At 42.2% G+C, this 22,719-nt stretch overlaps 1 long non-coding RNA gene across 1 annotated transcript; it reads left to right on the forward strand.

Moving 5' to 3' along the window:
* The first annotated feature begins 10,368 nt into the window (after positions 1 to 10,368).
* On the forward strand, positions 10,369 to 21,292 carry LOC138924030 (uncharacterized). Its single transcript, XR_011438515.1, has 4 exons — positions 10,369 to 10,521; positions 17,775 to 18,117; positions 18,904 to 19,120; positions 20,904 to 21,292. It is a non-coding gene; the product is annotated as an uncharacterized lncRNA (long non-coding RNA).
* The last annotated feature ends 1,427 nt before the right edge of the window (positions 21,293 to 22,719 follow it).

A 22,719-nucleotide genomic window follows, 5' to 3' on the forward strand; every position in this document is an offset into this window, starting at 1 on the left:
GTCCCTGATGCTATTGAATAAACACAGTCAGGGAAACTCCAAATGTGATCTTTGTCTGGAGAAGCTCAAGGTCAGTGATGGGGGAGATCCTCCCCAAAGTTAGCTAGTCACAGGCACCCCAGATGTATCTGAAGATACGATCACCCCTCAACACTATTCCTAGGCATTTCTTGCCAGCGGAGAAGTCTACCCTTGGGTACATGGCCAGATTCAGGAAGGGAGCACCTCCCTGTATTTTTCCCAGACACATCGCTCATCATGGCCATGACCTCTACCCTCAGGAAACCAATGTTCAAGAAGCGAAAAAGATGGGGCTGGCCTCGTGGCCGAGTGGTTAAGTTCATGCGCTCTGCTTCGGTGACCCAGGGTTTTGCCAGTTTGGATCCTGGGCACAGACATGGCACCGCTCATCAAGCTACGCTGAGGCGTCCCACATGCCACAACTAGAAGGACCTACAACTAAAAATACACAATTATGTACCGGGGGACTTTGAGGAGAAAAAAGTAAAAATAAAATCTTTTAAAAAGAAGGGAAAAAGACATGTGTTTCTCATCCACAGAAACATAAAAAGTAAATGCTGGAGGTTGCCTTAGAAATTTGAGGAGAGGTGGAAGCAAAAAACAGCCTTTGCAAATGACGAAAGCCAATCCAACCAACTCAAGTTCAGGCGAAGATGAAAATTAATAGTAAAATGATTTGAGGAGATAAAGGTTTTCTTAACATGCCCTGTTCATTTCCTGCTCTGCTTATATGCTTTCCCTGGCAGCAGGCCCTTAATTCTCTGTTTCTCTGACAATCCATCCATCTTTCGAGGTGCAATCAGGAATTCCACTTCTCCCAAGAAGCTTTCTCTGATCCTCCAACCCACAGAGTTTCCGCCTTTACTATCTGTTTCATTCATTTGCCACTTAAATATGGCCTCGAGTTGCTTTTTAATATATTTATATATGTGCATCTCACCTTCCTGACCAGGGTGTAGACGCTTCACAGGCAGAGCTGTGTCAGTGACAGTGTCTAGCTGAACTGAGCACAGAACTTTCCAGAGGAGCCCAGGGGAGCAGACTCTCTATCAGCCCTGGCCTGGGTGGAGCCTTCCCAGCGTGCCCTGGGAGACTGTCTTTTGCTGACTCCCTACCTGATTGCTTTCTGGCCAAACAGGAACTACATTTGTCTTGCTTCTTTTCTCACCAGAAGGACAAGAGAACCTAAGAGATATTTATCTTTTATTCAAAAGATAAGGTAGCAGGGAATCAGAAAGTGTTATGAGCTGTCCAGGGAGGTTTATGATGGCAATTACCATTATCCAGATTGTTACAGTTTTCTTAGAAAACCAAACCTTTTCTTGTTGAACAGAGCTGGACTATAGGAAAAAAAAAAAGGAAACAATGAAAAACCTTCCATAGCCTCTTTCTGGATGTTGTTACCAGGCATCTGAGGACTCATTGTTTTTTTTTTTAAATAGATAAGTATACATTGTGTTTACAAGTTCACAAGTTAAATGTGGGTAGGTCCATAAAGCAAGCATTAACAATAAAAATACAGTCCGTACTGTACACTGAAAATGGTTCAGATGATAAATGTTACGTCACGTGTATTTTATCACAATTGAAAATTTTAAAAAATGCTGTCTGTGTGTGATACCAAGCACTAAAATGAGAGTAGCAAGTTGAAAATGGAAAATGTGAGAGCACAAATTTATGGCGGGAGATGGGCTAAACCGTTTTAACCCAATTGAAAGGCAAGTGCCGTCAATACCTATGACATACCACAAGTTAGGTAAGGAAGAAAATGACCATTAAAGTTAACCATGGAATAAAGGGAGGCTTTTGCTAAGAAATCAAAATTTTACTTGGAATTCAAATGCAATTGAATTGCATAGCTGATTGCTATATTTATCAGATGTCTGTTTTTGTTTATATAATTCACTGGTTTTGGAAAAGAATATGACGTGAAGCCAAGAACTCTGATATTATATAGTGGAATATGTAACCTCATCCTTTTTCCCCTAAGTTAAGTCAGAACGTGCCAAGAACATAGAATTCCAGCTGGACAAAGGAGGTGAGGAACAAAGGGAGGAAATGGCGACTTTGGCCGGTGTCTTTGACGGGCATCTGCAGAGAAAGTAGAACGCTGGAGGCAGACCTCCCTGCTTAAAACCCTCCTCAAAAGCTTCCCCATAGTTTGTTGCAGCATTTCTCAAACATAGCTGACTTCAGAATACTTCCTATACATCATAGATTGAGAAAAATGCCAGTAGGAGCTCAAGAACGACTTCATAATAATGATAATGGCTCGTGTTCACTGATACTTACATGCCGAAACTGTTCTGAGCACTTTATATACGTTGACTCAGAGCAACCTGCACGGTAGGTATTGCTAATAGCTCCCATTCTGCAAATGAGGAAACAGAGGCACAGACAGTCACAGAGTAAATTGTTCAAGGTCACAGAGCTAGTAAGGGATAATGTCAGGATGTGAATTGAGGTCGTTTGACTCCAGGGCCTTAATCACTGTTGTGGACTAAATGGCAGTGTTCCCTCAAAATGTACATGTTGAAGTTCTAATTTCAATGTGATGGATGGTATTTGGAGGTGGGGCCTTTGGGAGGTAACTAGGTTAGATGAGGTCTTGAGGGTGGGACTCCCATGATGGGGTTAGTGCCCTTGTGAGAAGAGACACAAGAGAACTCTCTCTCGCTGCATGCACACAATGAGGTGGAGGCTGCCTACACCAAGAAAAGAGGTCTCAGAATGAAATCTACTGCCAGCCTCCAGAACTGTGAGAAGTAAACTGTCGTTTAAGTTGCTCAGTCTATGATATTTTGTCATGGCAGCCCGAGCAGACTAAGACAACCACTACACCACACAGCTCCTTCTGCCCAGCATGGAATTTTAAGGAATGGGTGTGTAAATGTTTAGGCCACAAGAAACATGGAATAGCATAGCAATGAATGCTGAAATCACAGGATGCCTAATGAGAGATGATTGTAGATTGGGAAGTGTTGCTGCCTCCCTTAGGATCCCACTGAGCATAGGCCCCCACGATTTCTAAAGGCAAGTGGACACTTACAGGGTAGAAACCATGTAAGTGTGTTAGTGTGTTCAATATCATTTTCAAAAATAAATTTTGTTTTTCAGAATACTTTTACATTTATAGAAAAATTGCAAAGATAGTATGGTACATTTGTTACAATTAATGAACCAATATAGACACATTATTGTTAACTTACCTAATGTCCTTTTTGTGTTCCAGGATCTCATCCAGGATGCCACATTACATTTAGTTGTCATGTCTGCTTAGGTTCCTCTTGGCTATGACAGTTTCCTAGACTTTCCAGGTTTTTGATGACCTGACAGTTTTGAGACATCCTCGTCAGGTATTTTGTAGACGGTTTCTCCTTTGGGATTTGTCTGATGTTTTTCTCATCATTAAACTGGGATTATTGGTTTTTAAGAGGAAGACCACAGAGGTAAACTGTCATTTTCATTACATCATATCACGGGCACATACTATCAATATGACTTATCACTGTCGATGTTGACCTTGATCACCCGGCTGAGGTCACGTTTGTCAAGTTTCTCTTCTCCCCCTTTCTACAATGTTCTCTTTGGAAGGAAGTCACTACATGCAGGCCACACTTAAGGAGTGGGGAGTTATGGTCCTCCTCCTTTAGGGTAAAGTATCAACATAAATTATTTGAAATTATTCTGAATGGGAGACTTGTCTCTTCTCCTCCATTTACTTATTTATTGACAATATCTTTGTTCTTCATCCCCAAACTTTACTTCTTAGAGCATTCTTAGGTTCACAGCAAAATTGAGCAGAAAGTACAGAGATTTCCCATTTACCCCCTGCCTCTCTCCAACCCACCCCGTCATCAACATCCTGCACCAGAGTGGTATATTTGTTACAACTGATGAACCTACAATGAAACATCATAATCTATAGTTTACATTAGGGTTCACTCCTGGTGTTGTGCTTTCTACGGGTTTTGACAAACATGTAATGACATGTATCCACCACTGTAGTACCTACAGAATAGTTTCACTGCCCTAAAAAATTCTCTTTGTTCTGCCTATTCATCTCTCCCTACCACCACATCCCTGGGAAACACTGATATTTTTATTATCTCTACAGTTCTGCCTTTTCCAGGATGTCATTTGGTTGGTATAATACAGTATGTGACCTTTGCAGATTGGCTTCTTTCACCTGGTCACATGCACTTAAGATTCCTCCATGTCTCCTCCATGGCTTGATAACTCATTTCTTTTTAACACTGAATAGTATTCCATTGTCTGGATGTACCACAGTTTGTCCATTTACCTACTGAAAAACATCTTGGTTGCTTCCAAGTTTTGGCAATTATGCATAAAGCTGCTATAAACATCTGTGTGCAGTTTGTTATGTGGACAAAGTTTTCAATTCATTTGGATAAATACCAAGGAGCAAAATGGCTGGGTAGTATGGTAAGTGTATGTTTAGTCTTATAAGAAATTGCCAGACTGTCTTCTGAGGTGGCTGCATTATTATGCATTCCCACCCAGCAAGGAATGAGAGTTCCTGTTGCTCCACATCCTGGCCAGCATTTGTTGTTCTTGTCACTGTTCTGGATTTTGGCCATTTTAACAGGTGTGTAGTGCTAACTTATTGTTATTTTAATTTTCAATTCCGTAATGACATATGACGTTGAACATCTTTTCATATGCTTACTTGCCATCTGTATAACTTCTTTGGTGAGATATCTGTTCAGGTGTTTTGTCCATTTTTAATCAGGTTTTTTCTTTTCTTATTGTTGAGTTTTTTTTTTTTTCCCAATTGCGGTAACATTGGTTTATAGCATTATATACATTTCAGGTGTACATCATTATATTTTGATTCCTGTGTAGATTACATCATGTTTACCACCCAAAGACTAATTACCATCCACTACCACACACATGTGCCTAATCGCCCCTTTCGTCCTCCTCCTTCCCCCTTCCCCTTTGACAACCACCAATCCAATCTCTGTCTCTATGTGTTTGTTTGTTGCTGTTTTTGTCTTCTACTCATGAGTGAGATCATACGGTATTTGACTTTCTCCCTCTGACTTATTTCACTTAGCATAATACCCCAAAGTTCCCTCCTTATTATCACGAATGGCCAGATTTCATTGTTTCTTATGGCTGAATAGTATTCCATTGTGTCTATATACCACATCAGCTTTATCCACTTGTCCCTTGATGGGCACCTAATTTGCTTCCAAGTCTTGGCTATTGTGAATAAGCTGCAATGAACATAGGGGTACATGTATCATCACACATTCGTGTTTTTATGTTCTTTGGATAAATACCCAGCAGTGGAATAGCTGGATTGAGGGGCCAGCCCCATGGCTGAGTGGTTAAGTTCACGCGCTCTGCTGTGGCAGCCCAGGGTTTCGCCAGTTCAAATCCTGGGTGCAGACATGGCACTGCTCATCAAGCCACGCTGAGGTGGCATCCCATATGCCACAACTAGAAGGACCCACAACTAAGAATATACAACTACGTATCAGGGGGCTTTGGGGAGAAAAAGGAAAAAAATAGAATCTTAGAAAAAAGAATAGTTGGATTGTATGGTAGTTCTATTCTTAATTTTTTGAGGAATCGCCATACTGTTTTCCTTAGTGGCCGCACCAGTTTGCGCTCCCACCAGCAGTGTATAAGAGTTCCCTGCTCTCCACATCTTCTCCAACGCGTGTTGTTTCCTGTCTTGTTAATTATAGCCGTTCTGATGGGAGTGAGGTGATTTCTCATTGTAGTTTTGATTTGCATTTCCCTGATAGTTAATGATATTGAACATCCTTTCACGTGCCTGTTGGCCATCTGTATATCTTCTTTGGAGAAATATCTGTTCAGATCTTTTGCCCATTTTTTAATTGAGTTGTTAGTTTTTTATTGTTGAAATGTATGAGTTCTTTACATAGTTCGGATATTAACCCCTTATGAGATACATGGTTTGCAAATATCTACTCCCAATTGTTAGGTTTTCTTTTCATTTTGTTGATAGTTTCCTTTGCTGTGCAGAATCTTTTTAGTTTGATGTAGTCCCTTTTGTTTATTTTTTCTATTGTTTCGCATGCCTAGTCAGGCGTGGTACTTGAAAATATGCTGTTAAGACTGATGTTGAAGAGCATACTGCTTATGTTTTCTAGAAGTTTCATGGTTTCAGGTCTTACACTCAAGTCTTTAATTCATTTTGAGTTAATTTTTGTGTACTACGGTGTAAGATAATGGTCTACTTTCATTCTTTTGCATGTGGCTGTCCACTTTTTCCAACACCATTTATTGAAGAGACTTTCCTTTCTCCGTTGTATGTTCTTGGCTCCCTTGTCAAAAATTAGCTGTCCACAGATGTGTGGGTTTATTTCTGGGCTCTCGATTCTGTTACATTGATCTGTGTGTCTGTTTTTGTGCCAGTACAATGCAGTTTTGATTACCATAGATTTGTAGCATATTTTGAAATCAGGGAGTGTGATACCTCCAGCTTTGTTCTTTTTAGCGTTCCTTTGGTTATTCGAGGTTTTTTGTTGCTCCATATAATTTTAGGATTCTTTGTTCTATTTCTGTGAAAAGTGTTGTTGGAACTTTGATAGGGATTGCACTGAATCTGTAAATTGCTTTAGGAAGTGTGGGCATTTTAACTATGTTAATTCTTCCAAACCAAGAGCACGGAATATCTTTCCATTTCTTTGTGTCTTCGTCAATTTCTTTCAACAGTATTTTATAGTTTTCAGTGTACAGATCTTTCACCTCTTTGGATAAGTTTATTCCTAGGTATTTTTTAAAAATTTAATTTAATTTAATTTTTTTTGTGAGGAAGATTGGCCCTGAACTAACATTTGTTGCCAATCTTCCCCTTTTTGCTTGAGGAAGATTGTCACTGACATAACATGTGTGCCAATCTTCCTCTATTTTATGTGAGATGCCACCACAACATGGTTTGATGAGTGGTGTGTAGGTTCCATGCCCGGGATCTGAACCTTCAAACCCTGGGCTGCCAAAGCAGAGTGCACAAACTTGACCACTACACCACCAGGCCAGCCCCCCTAGGTATTTTATTATTTTTGTTGCAATTGTAAATGGGATCATATTCTTAATTTCTTTTTCTGCTATTTCGTTGTTACTGTATAGAAATGAAACTGATTTTTGTATGTTGATTTTGTATCCTGCAACTTTACAGTATTCATTTACTATTTCTAAAAGTTTTTTGGTGGATTCTTTAGAGTTTTCTATATATAAATCATGTCATCTGCAAATAGTGACAGTTTCACTTCTTCCTTTCAAATTTGGATCCCTTTTATTTTTTTTTTTCTTGCCTGTTTAATCTCCACATATTTGTGGCTTTTCAGATTTTCTTCCTGTAGTTGATTTCTAGTTTCATACCTTTGTGGTGAGAAAAGATGCTTGGTATTATTTCAATCTTCTTAAATTTATTGAGACTTGTTTTGTGGCCCTAATATGTGATCAGTACTGGAGAATGTTCCATGTGCATTTGAAAAGAATTTGTATTCTGCAGTTTTTGGATCAAATGTTCTGTATATATCTACTAAGTCCATGTGGTCTATTGTGTCGTTCAAAGCCAAAGTTTCCTTATTGATCTTCTATTTGGGTGATCTATCCATTGATGTAAGCAGAGTGTTAAAGTCCCCTCCTATTATTGTGTTACTGTCAATTTCTCCTCTTATGTCTGCTAATAGTTGCTGTATATATTTAGGTGCTCCTATGTTGGGTGCATAGATATTTACAAGTGTTATATCCTCTTGTTGGATTGTTCCCTTTATCCTTATGTAATGGCCTTCTTAGTCTCTTGTTACAGTTATTGTTTTAAAGTCTATTTTGTCTGATATAAGTATTGCTACCTCAGCTTTATTTTCATTGCCATTTGCCTGGAGTATCTTTTTCTACCCCTTTACTTTCATTTTGTTAGTGCCTTTAGGTCTGAAGTGTGCCTCTTGTATGCAGTACATATATGGGTCTTGTTTTTTAATCCAGTTACCCATCCTATGCCTTTTGATTGGAGCATTTAGTCCTTTGACATTTAAAGTAGCTATTGATAAGTTTGTACTTATTGCCATTTTGTTACTTTTTTCCTGGGTGTTTTAATACCTCTTCTCTGTTCCTTTCTTCTTCTCTTGCTCTCTTCCCTTGTGATCTGATGGCTTTCTTTAGTATTATGTCAGGTTCCTTTCTCTTAATTATTTGTGTATTTATAATGGGTTTCTGGTTTGTGATTAACAGGAGGTTCATATATAATAACCTATGTATATAGCAATCTATATTAAGTTGATAGTCTCTTTAGTTTGACCTCTTTCTAAAAGCTCTACTCTTTTACTCCCCTCTTCCCACTTTTTATGTTTTTGATATCATATCTAACCTCTTTTTATCTGTTATCCTCTTCTCATGGAAATAGGTAACTTTAGTACTTATGTCTTTTAACCTTCGTATTATCTTCATAGGTGGTTGATCTGCTACTTTATTGTATTTTTGCCTTTACAAGTGATTTTATTGCCTTTTTTTTTTTTTTGTAATTTTCTTATTCCTATTTGTGGGCTACTCTTTCCCACTTAAATAAGTCCCTTTAGCATTTTTTGTAAAACTGGTTTCTTGGTGATAAACTCCTTTAATTTTTGCTTGTCTGGGAAACTTTTTCTCTCTCCTTCCATTCTGAATGATAACCTCACCAGTAGAGTATTCTTGGCTGTAGGTTTTTTCCTTTAAGCACTTTAAATATATCATGCCACTCCCTTCTAGCCAGTAAGGTTTCTGCTGAGAAGTCAGCTGATAGCCTTATGGGGTTTCCTTTGTATGTCACTTGTTGCCTTTCTCTTGTGGCTTTTAGGATTCTCTCTTTATCTTTAATTCTTGACATTTTAATTATAATGCGTCTTTGTGTGGGCCTCTTTGGGTTCATCATGTTTGGTGCTCTCTGTGCTTCCTATACCTAGATGTCTGTTTCCTTCTTTAGGTTAGGAAAGTTTTCAGCTGTTATTTCCTCAAATAGGTTCTCTGCTCCTTTGTCTATCTCTTCTCCTTCTGGGACACTTATAATACAAATGTTAGTGCACTTGATGTTGTTGCAGAGGTCCCTTAAACTGTTCTCATTCTTTTTAATTCTTTTTTCTTTTATTGGTTCAACTTGGGTGATCTCCTCTAGTCTTTCGTCCAGCTTGCTGATCCATTCTTCTGTATCACCTACTCTGCTATTGAATCCCTCTAGCGAATTTTTCATTTCCAATATTGTATTCTTCATTTCTGATTGGTTCTTTTTTATATTTTCAAATTCTTTGTTGCCATTCTCACTAAGTTCATCCATTCTTCTCCCAAGATCATTGAGCATCCTTATGACTTTTTGTTTGAACACTTTGTCAGGTAGATTGTTTATTTTTGTTTCGTTTAGTTCTTTTTCTGGGGTTTTGTCTTGTTCCCTTACTTGGAACATACTCCTTTGCTGCCTCATTTTGCCTCTTTCTCTGTGCTTATATCTGTGTATTAGGTGGGTCAGCTATGTCTCCTGATCTTGGAGAGGTGGCCTTAAGTAAGAGATGCCTTATGAGGCCTAGCAATGTGCTTCCCTCTCATCATCAGTTCCAAATGTTCCAGGAGTGATCCCTGTGGGCTACATATGTCCTTCTGTTGTGGCAGGATTGCTCTTGCTTCAGATGCCTAGGGAGGCTAGGTTGTCCTCCTGGCTGGCTGGTTGTAATGCTCAGCTGTGTGTGGCTGCTGTGGACACTTCAGTCACTTTACTGGGTGTGGGTAGCCCCAGCACAGTTTGCTTCAAGGTCTAATAGAATAATCCTGTTGCAGGTTTTCTGCTAAGTGAGTAGGCCACCAGTGTGGCTGGTTGCTAGGCTCAGGGGCTTACAATTTCTGTAGGCCTCCAGGCTGCAAGGCTGTTGTCAGCTCTCTCAGGATTGCAGCTGAGCAGGGTTGGTCCCAGGTATGAGAGCACCCAAATGTTTCAGGCTTTGGAAGGTGGGGCCAATCCCCTATGTGGCTGTTTGAGAAGCACAGGTCTTCTGCAGCTGACAAGCCCCATTGCCCAGAGGGCCACACACAGTGTCAACACAGTCCTGCCCTGTGCATGCACCCCAACCCCCTGAAGCAGACCCAGATGCCCCACTGCAGAGGCCCTACACACTCCACCAACACCCCACACACTCCACTTGCTCCTCATGCATGCCCTGCCCCACAGAGGTGGGCCTACTTGCCTGGCTGCAGAGGATCCAGGCTCACAGCCTATGCAGGCCCACAAGTTTCTTGAGAACTTACTCTTGGGTGGGGCCAGCCCCAAGGGCAGGCTGCCTGCCTGGCTGAGCTGGATTAAATCTGTGCTCTATTGGGTGGGGCAGACTCGGGGCTAACTAGCCAGGGGAAGAACTCCAAAGGCTTCTGCCAGTGTTTGTGTCAGCACACCTGTACTAGGTCACAATAATGGCTGCTGCCAATGTCTCAGTCCCTGGAGAGGTCTCACTTCTCCGAGATGCACTCAGAGCCTATTAGGTGAGTACCTTTTCATCAAAGGACTGTGCACCTTTCTTTCTGGTGATTTTAGGTTGCTTTCTGAAACAGGTGAATTTGTGCATGGGCCCTTTAAGGGCTGGCTTTTTCCCCCTCATGTCCTATCGCTTTTCTGGGGATATTTCTTGTTGTTGTTAGTAGCCAGCAAAGACAGATATTATGATATTCGTCTTGGTTGTGCTGAGTCCAAAGGATGCTTATAGTGGTAATGCTCCTCTTCTCAGGTCCTCCACTCCTCCAGGGTAGGCTGTGTACCTTAGGATTTCTCCTGCCCAGCTGTGAAGTGCCATGGCTTGCGAAAGTGGCCTTTTTTCTCTCCAAAAAGGAATTTCTGCGTCTTCCATCTTAGTCAGGACTGTCTCTTGTTGTGGAGGTTCTTTTTATCCAGTTTTCAGTTCTCTCTCAGGGGTAATTGTTCTCAGAGTAGTTGTAACTTTGTTGTGTCTGTGAGAGGAGGTGAGTTCAGAGTCCACCTATGCCACTATCTTGACATTTTTCTTATTGTTGAGTTTTAAGCGTTTATTGCATATTTTGGATAAAAGTTCTTCATAAGATGTATCTTTTGCAAATATTTTCTCCCAGTCTGTGGCTTGTCTTATTCTCTTGACATTTTATTCACAGAATGGAAGTTTTTAATTTTGGTGAACTCCAGCTCATCAGTTCTTTCTTTCCTAAATCATACCTTTGGTGTTGTATCTAAAAAGTAATTGCCATACCAAGGTCATCTATGTTTTCTCTTATGTTATCTTCTAGGAGTTTGTTAGTTTTGTGTTTAACTTTTTTGTGTGCGTGTGAGGAAGATTGGCCCTGAGCTAACATCTGTTGCCAATCTTCTCCCCCCGTTTTTTTCTCCCCAAAGCCCCATTACATAGTTGTATATTCCAGTTGTAAGTCATTCCACCCACTCCATGTGGGATGCCTCCACAGCATGGCCTGATGAGGAGGTGTATAGGTCTGCATCCAGGATCCGAACCAGTGAACCCCTGGTTGCTGAAGTGGAGTGTGCGAACATAGCCACTTCACCATGGGGCTGGCCCCTGTGTTTAACTTTTAAGTCTATGATATTTTTGAAAGGGTACAAAGTCTGTGTCTAAATTAATTTTTTTTCATGTGTTGATTCAAGGTTGTTCCACATAATATCTTTATATATATACATTTAAATAAATTTTGGAAGACAAATATTGATAACATCCTGTAACCTCTCATGGCATGTAGATGGCTGCAGGGCAGTTTGAGAAATATTGATCTTCTAAATAAAGACCCTCCACAGCCTTCTCTCTCCCAACTCTGCAGACTTGGCTCTCAGAACTTTCTTTAGACATTCGGTCCTCCAATCAGACTGAGCTCTACCTTGTTTCCACCAAAATGGCCCCTGCTAAAAACCCTTCATCCTGGAAGTTCAGCTTTCACAATGGAAACTTCCCTGGCTGCAGCAATGTCTGTCTCCTCTGGGCTAACAGGATATTCTACTTATACCTCTGGTATAGCATTTTTCAAGTTGCATAGTAGTTGGTTCTTGATCTATTTTTCCTCTACCTTCTAGAATCTGTATTTTCTTTTTTACAACACCCCTTTTCAAGTTATGAGGCATATTTCTTCCCTTTTATTACCAACTGGGTAGGTGGGCCATAGACAGATCCATTCAGGTACAGTCTTGCCCTGCCTGGGAACCAGTTGATATCAGGATGGTCATTTGGCTCTCTGCAGATGTGTGCATTTTGGGTAAAACAAAAACATTTGTGGGGTACATGCAAAAGCACACATGGAGTCCCATGTACATACATCTAAATTTAAAAGTTATGCCTTGAGAGAATAAATTGTTAAATAAAATATGTTTTATTCTCCTACCTTGACAAATATACCTTCATAATGACCTGGAAAGGACAATTTCAAATGCAAAATTCTTTCTTTATTTTTTTTGAGGAAGATTAGCCCTGAGCTAACTGCTGCCAATCCTCCTCTTTTTGCTGAGGAAGACTGGCCATGAGCTAATATCCATCCCCATCTTCCTCTACTTTATATGTGGGACGCCTACCACAGCATGGCTTGACAAGCAGTGCACAGGTCCACACCTGGGATCCAAACTGGCAAACCCCAGGCCACCGAAGTGGAATGGGTGAACGTAACCACTGTGCCACTGGGCTGGCCCCAAATGCAGAATTCTTAAACTCCTTGGAGTTCTGTGCTGGAATGGGGTGGTGCAGGAAAGGATGACTCCCATTCCCCCCTTCATCCGTCTGTGCTTCGCTTCCTGCTCTTGGCTCTCTCTGAGGGGCCTCATGTGCAAGACTGTGGGTATTCCAGCCTGTGGTCCAACCTGTGTCCACATCTGCAAACAGCTGCCCTGAGGCCACCTTTCAGGTCCAGAGATCTCACACTGGCAGTGAGGTTGGCCTTGGGAGGATGTACCTCAGGAAATGTCACACCGGCCCTGGAGGAAGAATCAGGGAGAGCCATTTGTGCAGAGGATTCTGGTGTCCCAAATACCTGGAGCATGGTCTAGAAGGGGAGGTGGGCTCTGGGTGGCCAAATCTCCTTGGCCCTGAGGATTCTTCATCCAGTGAGGAGAGATGCAGCTGGAGGAAACACATTTCTCAGCCTTTAATATGCATGTGAATCACCTGGGATCTTATTTGGTGGGTCTGGGGGTGGGGCCTGAGATTTTGCATTTCTAACAAGCTCCCAGGTGATGCCAATGCTGCTTGTACGAGGATCATACTTTGAATAGTAAAGCTCTAAAGCATGGGTCCAAGGCAGAGGTCCCTCTTGCCTGGGCAGACTAATACTTTTAGCCAAAAAAGATATATTTGAGAATAATTTAATCACTCCCATGAATAAATTACCAATAGAACTTAGTACACATTCAAGTCACACAAAAATAATGTCTGTGTAATACAAACTTGAATGTGGCATCAATGCCCACACTTTGGGGGGTTCTTCAGTCTAGCATGATCAGGTAAGTGTTACAGTTTTCAGCCCTACCAGTTGGCATTTTCTTCCCCTTCTTGTACCCTGTGACCCCTTCCTGCATGTGGCTAACTTTGCGTCTCTCACTGACCAGTTATGGACATTTCTCTTAGGGATTTCTGTTCTTTCTGCAGACTCAAACACATTTTCTTATTCTTCCTCATCATTTACTTCACTCTTTTCTCCCATGTGCTTCTCCACACTCTCAGCACATTTCTTCTGGCAGTTTCTCCAGCAGACTTGCTGCTTTTCCAGGTTCTTTTGCCCTTTGCCCTCAGCCCTCAAGCCCACTTGGCGAGCCCATGCTGCTTCTCCTGCAGCTGCTGCCTCCTGTCCCCAAGCTCCTTGACACGATCCCCTTTCCTGATGCTGGAAAGCACCCTCCTCAAAGCCTGCCTTCTGGCGTGTGGAGGCAGTTTCCACCACTTCCATGTGGCAAGAGAAGATATTTATGCCTTTCGGAAACCTCATCGTTGGGGCAGGAAGTGACCAACTTCCTGGCAAAGAACTCCCAAGAACATCATTCCAAAGGGAAAAAAGAGAAAACATATCTCTGACGTACATGGGTGGTTTCCTCACTTTTAACTGGTCCTGCCCCAGCCCAGTGATATGCTAAAGGCTGAAGAGCTGCTGCTGGTGACAGAGGCCCACCCTGTGTGACCCTGTCAGGCTCAGGGCCTTGGATGTGGCAGGTGTTTAGCTGGCCTCCATTGAATCGAGTTGAATTTCCTGGGGCTAGAACCTTATTTCCTATTTACTCTCTGCTCCTGTTGATACTTTCACGGGGCACTGCCAAATAAAGTTAATGCATGAAGTTAATTTTTTGCTACAACTGAGGATTCAGCATATGTCAGAATGCTGAGTCAAGCAGATCACACCACAGGGAACAGAGAGAGAATGCAAACTTTCTTTAGAAAGAGGAATGGTACAACACGGAGCTGGAAATTTCCCCATGCCCTACACAGACACACACACACACACAAACCCACCAAAACCTGAAAACCAAAAAAATCTTCTGTGTTGACTGGAACACAAGAGATGTTTGTCTCAGGATTATGCAAGAGATGTTGGGGAGGCAATAAACAGGCTCTTCCTAAACAGTGACACAATGATGTAAAAGGAGAGAAAACTGGTGCTCTCTCTATGATTGTTGTAGATGCTATGAGGGTGTGTTATATCCTAGCAATGACTGCAGGGGAAATCACTGCTGACTTTGGTGTCATTTTGAATTATTACTATTACAATAATTTTTTTCAAACCTGCCACTCCAAATTCTAATAGTCAAAGGTGTGCCTCCAGCTCAAAAAGATTAGGAACCACCACGCTACTACCATACAAGACTCATCAGGACTAGTCTGAAGGGCAAGACTGAAATAGGAACATTGGTCTTCAGAGTATAATTCCCTGTTCCTGCTACAACCTTCTTGCCTGCTGGTGCTGGCTTCACCTCAACATGGAAAACTTACTGCTCAATAGTTCTTTCTCCCAGGGTTAGTGGTTCCAAGGTATTGTCCAGCTAATCTAATTAACTCATCCATGCTAACATGCAAATGGAAGTGGGGCCTTCCTTCCATTCAACGTGCATTTTCATGGTGGGCTCAGGTGACCCCACCTCTGTAGTGCCTGTGAGGGTAGAAGACTGACACTTGAGGAGACCTTGGCAGGGGAGCTATTTCTGCACAGCTGTGGTCTTGGGACCCTCTTGTTCCATCCCGGCACACTGGCTCTTCTCTATACACAAGTGGTGCTCATTGCTGTTATTTGCCTGATGGGCTGGTTGATTGACAGACTTTTCTGGGTAAAGGTCCAAGGGCGTTTTCCATAGCGGTGTCCTTTAGGATAGTGTTCAGGAAGTTTATCCTGGGGGAGTGTCTGGTGTAGCCATGATTCACACTGTAACTCCCTTTTCACATGAGAGCCTGCAGTGTGAGCCTAGCTGAAGCAGGTGGCTTTCCTTCACCCAAATCAGGAAATTGGGAGACGTATTATTCACCTGTACTGGTTGGACAGTTTAAGCTATTTGTTTTCTATGTATCCCATCTGTGCTTTCTTTCTTTTCTCCTCTTTGTCTTCTTTTGGATTTACTGAGCATTTTTTTATGATTTCATTTTATCTCTACTATTAGCTTACCAGCTGTATCTCTTAAAAATTTTTTTGTTTTGGTAGTTGCTCTCTATGGTTTACAACACACATCTTTAACTTATCACAGTTTACCTTCAAATAACTTTATAATTTTATATCACTTCATGTATAGTGAAACTTACACTTCCATTTCTTCCCTCCTATCTTTTGTGCTATATACAGTTTACTTCAACATATTCTATAAACCCCAAGATACACTGTAATTATTTTTGCATTAAGCAATTATATATTTGCATTAATCAATTTTATATATATATATATTTTTTTTTTTTGAGAAAGATTAGCCCTGAGCTAACATCTGCTGCCAATCCTCCTCTTTTTGCTGAGGAAGACTGGCCCTGAGCTAACATCCATGCCCATCTTCCTCTACTTTATATGTGGGACACCTACCACAGCATGGATTGCCAACTGGTGCCATGTCCGCACCCAGGATCAGAACCGGTGAACCCCGGGCCGCCAAAGCGGAACATGCACACTTAACTGCTTAACTTAATTGGCCAGCCCCCAATTATATTTTAAAGAGATTTAAAAGCAAGAAAATTTTCTTTTATTTTTACCCTGCGATTTACCATTTCTGCTATTTATCATATCTTTGTTCTTTTATGTAGATCCAAATTTTCATCACCTTCTGCCTGAAGAATTTCCTTTAACATTTCTTCTAGTGCAGGTCTACTGGCAACACATTCTTTTGGCTCTTCTTTGTCTGGAAAACAATATTTATTCTGCTTTTGTTTCTGAAAGATATTTTCATAGAGTATAGAATTCTAGGTTGACGGTTTTCATTTTCAGTACAGTAAAGATATTGCTCCACTCTCTCTAACTTGCAAAGATTCTGGGAAGAAAAATGCTATCATTCTTGTCTTTGTTCCTCTGTACATTGTCGTTTTCCTCTGACCATTTTCATCTTTGTCACTAGTTTTTAGCAATTTGATTATGATGTCCCTTGATGGGACTTTATGTTTGTTCTGTTTGGATTTTATTGAGCTTCTTGTATCTGTGAGTTTATAGTTTTCATCAATTTTGGGAAATTTTCAGCCATTATTTTTTCAAAATTTTTTTCTCTCTCTCCTGGGACTCAAATTACAGGTGTGTTCCACCCCTTGATATTGTCTCACAGGTAACTGAAGATCTTTTTTTTTTTTTAAGTCTTTTTTCTTTGGACAGTTTCTACTGCAATGTCTTCAATTCACTGGTCCTTTCTTCTGCATTATCTCATTTGCTCTTAATCCCATTCAAAGCATTTTTCATTTCAAATATTGCATTTTTCACCTCTAGAACTTTCATTTGGATCTTTCGTATCTTCCATTTCTTCCTTCATTGTGTTAAGGTTTTCCTCTGTCTCCCTAAGCATGTGAGGCACTTTTCTAATAGGTGTTTTAAAGTTCTTGTCTGCTAAATCCATCATCTCTGTCATTCCTGGGTCTGTTTCTATGGATTGATTTTTCTCTTGGTTGTGGATCGTATCTTCCCATCTTGATGCGTGCTTGGCAAGTTTTGCTTGGTTGCAGGATATTGTGAATTTTACCTTCTTGGGCACTGGATTTTGCTGTAGTTCTTTAAATGGTGCTCTACTTGTTCTGGCAGGCAGTTAAGTTGCCGACAGCAGTTTGATTCCTGTGAGGCTTGCTTTAAGCTTTGTTAGGGTGGTTCCTGAGCAACAGTGAGTCTCTGGGCTAATTTAGCCCCACTACTCTGACAATGCCCTTCTGAGGACTCTACCTGATGCTCTGTGTGTTATGAAGTCTTTCCACTCTGGCTAATGGGAACAGAATTCCATGAGCTCCAGGAATTTTGAGGGCTCTTGCTTTCCAGTGTTGTGTGTCTCCCCTGGTCCCTGCCCAGATTTATGTAGCTTTCTCTCACATGCACAGATCAGTACTCAGCCAAAGGCTCAATCTGCACATCTTTGGAGCTCGCTCTCTGGGCGGGTCCCTCCTCTCTAATATGCTGCCTCTCAAACTCCAGCCATCTTGGCTTCTCTGAACTCCTATCTCTCAATCCAGTGAGGCCACCAGGCTCTGTTTGAGTTCCCCTTCCCAATGCTGCAGCCTAGAAACCATCTCCAGATAGTCAGCTCAAGCAATCATAGGACTGACCTTATTTTTTTTTTTCCCCCTTTCTTTCAGGAACCACAAGCCTGTACTGACTATTGTCTAAGGTCTGAAACCATTGCCTCATAGTTTGTCCAGATTTTTAGTTGTTTAAGGTAAGAGAGTAAATCCTTGGAGTCTTTGTTAACTCCATCATGGCCAGAAACAGAAGTTCTCTTAATGCATATTTAAATATATAATATATGACATTTTACATCATGATGTCTTCACTTAGCAGATTTTTGTCATTTTTTCATTTTATTTCATGATTTTGGTAAACATCATTTTAAACTGGGAGTCCATTAATTCACTTATTGAACAGCCATCAACTGAGTAACTCCTATGCTCCAGGCTCTGGATAAAGCAGTGGACAAAACAGGTAAGATCGCCACTCCCTGGGTGCTTTTACTCTAAGGGGAGGGAAGACAGGCCAAAGACAAGAAATAAATGAGCAAAACACAGAGTAATAAGAGCTGTACAAGACGGCAATATGTTGGAGAGTGACAAGGGTAGCTACTGAAGATGGTGTTTAGGGAAGTCCTCTCTGAGGGAAGATATGAGATCTAAGTCCTGAAGGAGTTTAGGAGCAGCCATGTGCAGGAGTGTTCTGGGCAGAAAGAACATGAGGGCAAGAGCCCTGGGAAAGTGGCAAGCCTGGCGTGTGGGAGGCACAGAGGGGAGACCAGTTTGATTAGAGGATAACGAGCAAGTGGGGAAAGTGGTTCCAGATAAAATCAGGCAGGTAGTCAGGGGCCAAGCCTTTGTGGGACAAAGAACGCCATGCGAGTGCATAATTTATTTACTTAATTATACCATTACATAATTGACTTATTCTTGCCCTGTTGAAACTTCAAGTTTTTGCTTTTTTTTGAGGAAGATTAGCCCTGAGCTAACATCTGCCACCAATCCTCCTCTTTTTGCTGAGGAAGACTAGCTCCATGCCCACCTTCCTCTACTTTATATGTGGGATGCCTGCCACAGCATGGCTTGACAAGTGGTGCATAGGTCTGCACCGGGGATCTGAACCGGTGAACCCCAGGCCACCAAAGTGGAATGTGTGTGCTTAACTGCTGTGCCACTGGGCTGGCCCCAGGTTTGTGCATTTTAAAATGTTTTATCATAAATGACACACCAATAAACATCTTTGTTTGTTTTCTATACTTAGAAGTATTTCAATATGGCAGAATTCCAGGACTGGGATTAAAGTGTCAGACGGTATGTAGCAGAGGCCGTTGGACCCCTGGGATTCCTTTTACAGTCAGGGGCGTCCTTCCACCAGCTGCTGTGGGGGCTGCTGACGACTCACACCTTGGATGACAGGAGCCTCCTCCCCAGATGCCTGAGAACAACACTCTCCACAGCCTACAGCTAGTGACTGGCTGGTATGGGGATATAAAAACACCCACCTCCTTGACAAACTCTGCGGTGCCATTTATACTCCCCAGAGCTCCCAGAAGGACCAGGTTGAGGCCACATTTCTCCTGAGGCCACATTCCTGTTTAGCTTCTTCTCTTTCATTATCCTGTTCCCCTCCCTCCCTTTCAAGTTTCTTCTAGAGCACTTCTCATAAACATCACCTGCACAAGAATCCCCACATCAAGATTTCCCACTAGGGAACCTGACCTAAGACAGGATATGAAACTTTTGAAGATTCCTGACTTACTAAATTCTTATTAAGAATTCTATCTTTAGAAACATTATGTTCACTGAAGACAATCTGCCATTTACTTAGTTACCATGAAGAACAGGAAGCACTTGCAGGTGGCTGATGGGTAGTTGAAGGATAACTAAAGGTTGTGAGTTGAAGGACTAATTGTAGTGGAATGAAGCTACATGTAGAATGAGGATTAAGATTCCATTGGATTTGGACAGGTTAGGAGTATGTTTGTCAAGACTTAGGAATAGCCAGACTTAACCTCAAATGAGAGTAGGCCATGTGGAAACATCCAGGTGAACTTGTTGCTCCTTTTTCTCAGCAACACTGAGAGCCTGCAAGTTACCTCACTGGTCCCAGAGCACATATTCCATTTTCCTCTAAAGGAGTCTGCCAGTTGATCCCAGAGGCCCTGTGGCTTTAAGATAGGAGGACAAGAGAACAGAAACACTAAAGCCAGGGGTGGGAGCAATGGTCAAAAGAAAGAAAGGGACAAATTGAGAGTTGGGAACGAGAGTTCAGACCAGGGGAGGAAAACTCAGGATATCCTGACAACCTGACACTTCAATCATGATTCTTCTTTTCTTTCCTCAATGGAGAAGAAGGTAGTTCTCCGAGAAAGCTGAAGACGAGCAGTAGCTATTACACACACACATACACCGTCCCCCCACCACCAATTAGTCTTCCCCAATGCCCCATCTCCCCACCATCTCCCTATCCATTGAAGAAAGGATCTTAGATAAGGGAAGTACCCTCTTACTGAGAGTCTGGGCAGATTCCAACCTGGCTTCCAAAGTAGATGGTAGTTCTACGGCCAAGCATTTCTGAAGAGGCTGAGATCTAGAATCATTAACAAATTCAACCAAATGTGAGGAAAACGAGAAAAGACTACGTGCAGGAAGGCAGTTAGTCTTACTCTGGATTCTTGTGCTATGTCTCCCTATGTCAGAATGAGAATAGCAATGATTAAGTACACACCTGAATATACCCCTTATGTACTCAACATGGTCCTTCAAACTCTAAGGTGGCATGTCCATTGAGTTGACTTTCCAGGACTGTGGATGGGTCTCACTGAGCCAGTCACGGTTATAGTAATAACTAAAATTTGCACAGGACTTTACAGCTTCCAAAATACTCTCCAAAATATTGTTATTTAGCCGCCATTCATCCGTAAACTAGTTACTCATTATTGTTGTTGTTTTAATTTTTTCAGGTGAGTACACTGAGAGTCAGAGCAATTAAATAACTTGCCCAAGATCCCATAGCCAAGAAGAGGCAATCCTTTTCTTCTGAGTCTGAATCCTGTACAGTTCTCACCCTATCCACCTGCCTTGTTCCCTTCTCTGCTTACTGGAGTCTTGCGTCCTCATGTTCAGGGCTAACAGTTCTAGGATTCTGGAAAGGGCAAGAGGGAGTTGGCCATCTATGGGCTGCTGAAAGCCTACTCTCTCAAGGGGACCTTCCCATATTTGCTGGAAGAGGAGAATTTATCCTACTCTTTTTTATTTTAGGGTACAGCTCCCAACTTCCTGGACATAAGAAGTACTTCTTTCTCTGCCTGATTTGCTCCTCTGTTGCTCCCAAGATGGCGGACCTCTCCATAGCAATGGGAAGACAGCAAGATGTATGAACCTACCCCTGGAAGCAAAAGCACTGACCTCACGTAATTCCCTGGACATGTAAGAAGTGAGTGGGGGTATCTCTGGCCACTGTGAATGTTGAGCATATTGTTTTATAACCCTGCCCCACAGGCTCTCCTTTTCTCTCCCACATCCAGACCTAACTAATCTGCGATGATAGAACGCCATTTCTTTCTCTCATTACCATTAATTAAGTGCCATTAGGAAGGCAAATACTCTGCCTAAAACAAATAAATCACTTAACACTTTCCAGAGACAAATTTAAATTATTTCAATTATTTTTAGATAATCTGTCCCTTTAGATTCTCCAAACCATTACTGTGTTCCCTAGTAGGAATAATTGAGAACTGACACAAAAAGAAACTCAAGGGAAGCTCAAAGTCCTGGGGCTATAGCTGACTTGCAGAGCAAAGCCTTGCTGTGGAAGGAAGTCTACAGTGATAGCATTTGGGAGAGTTTGTCATTCCGAGGAATACAGTGGTAGTAATTTCAGCATTTGTCAGCTCTGACTCATAGTGAAGCATGCTGCACTGTGGGTTTAGACCAAGCTCTGGATTGGACGGCTTCCCAAGGCAGAGTCACCCAACAGGCCTGGGAAGCTCATTAATCCTCTTCAGGGCGTGATTACTGTAGCCAAATCAAGCCATCCGTGAGCACAAATGCCCTGTTGAGACTCCCGGGCTGGGATGTCGGGGGCAAGACTGGTCCAGAAATGGGTATAGAAGAGCCTCTAGACTAGAGGCCCCCCTCCCCTGCTCAAAGGAGCAAAGGCAGCTCAGTTCAGAGAGGGAAGGGCTGGGGCTGTGATGGTGGCAGAAGGGCGGAGACCAGAGGAGGATGAGTGGCTTCCCCTCCCCCCGAGAGTAGTCATGCCTGTCATTCCTTGGCGTGACAGAGGCAAGCTAAACAGCCATGCCCGTGCCTGCAGGTCTGTTGGCCAACCCAAGAGGTCCTTTGGGGGTGAACAGAGCTAGAAGATTCTGCTTCTCTGGTCAGAAACATTGAGCACTGACTTTGGAGAGCCCTGCCTCAGTTTTGGAGACAACCAGGCAGAGAGAAAAGGAAAAAGAAGAGGTGGTTGCCCTAGGAACTGCTGGGGTAACAAGGCAGAGTTCTGGGTCAGATACCAATGCTCTGAGAGGTATTTAGGAACAGGCTGTGGAAGTGCTTTGTGAACTAGAGTCCCCCTATTCCGAACATTCTATGCTTCCAGTTTCTTGGAGGAGACTGGATAAATATACATTGAAAATACACAAATGCTAAGCAACAGGAAATATAATGATGGCGTCAAGCCTCGGCCTTCTGCCTTGAGCATAGTCTTCATAGATTGTCACCCTTAGCCAGGCCCCAGACCACTGACAGTAGGGCTGAAGACTGGCCACAGCGGACAGAGGGTGTACATGGGGATTCTAGCCGAAATTTCAGAGAGCTGCTTATAGAGCAGACTGGAAGGAGAGAACTGTATAAAAAGGACTCTTTTTTTCTAACTTGAGGCTGAAAAATCTCCTCTTCTCTCTTGGGGAGAGAGACTCTGCTATTGTTTCGGTTAAGACATGAGCTTCCTGAAGACTGAGAAGATGATTCAGGTACCTGCCCTGGAAAGGTGGCTGGTGGTGAGAGGGGTAGGTGCAGAGGATTCAGGGCTGATGTGGGATTCACTGCCTCGTCTGCAGTGATTTAGGCAGCC

This window comes from Equus caballus, chromosome 5, assembly GCF_041296265.1.
Source record: "Equus caballus isolate H_3958 breed thoroughbred chromosome 5, TB-T2T, whole genome shotgun sequence".
In the NCBI taxonomy this organism is placed as follows: domain Eukaryota; kingdom Metazoa; phylum Chordata; class Mammalia; order Perissodactyla; family Equidae; genus Equus; species Equus caballus.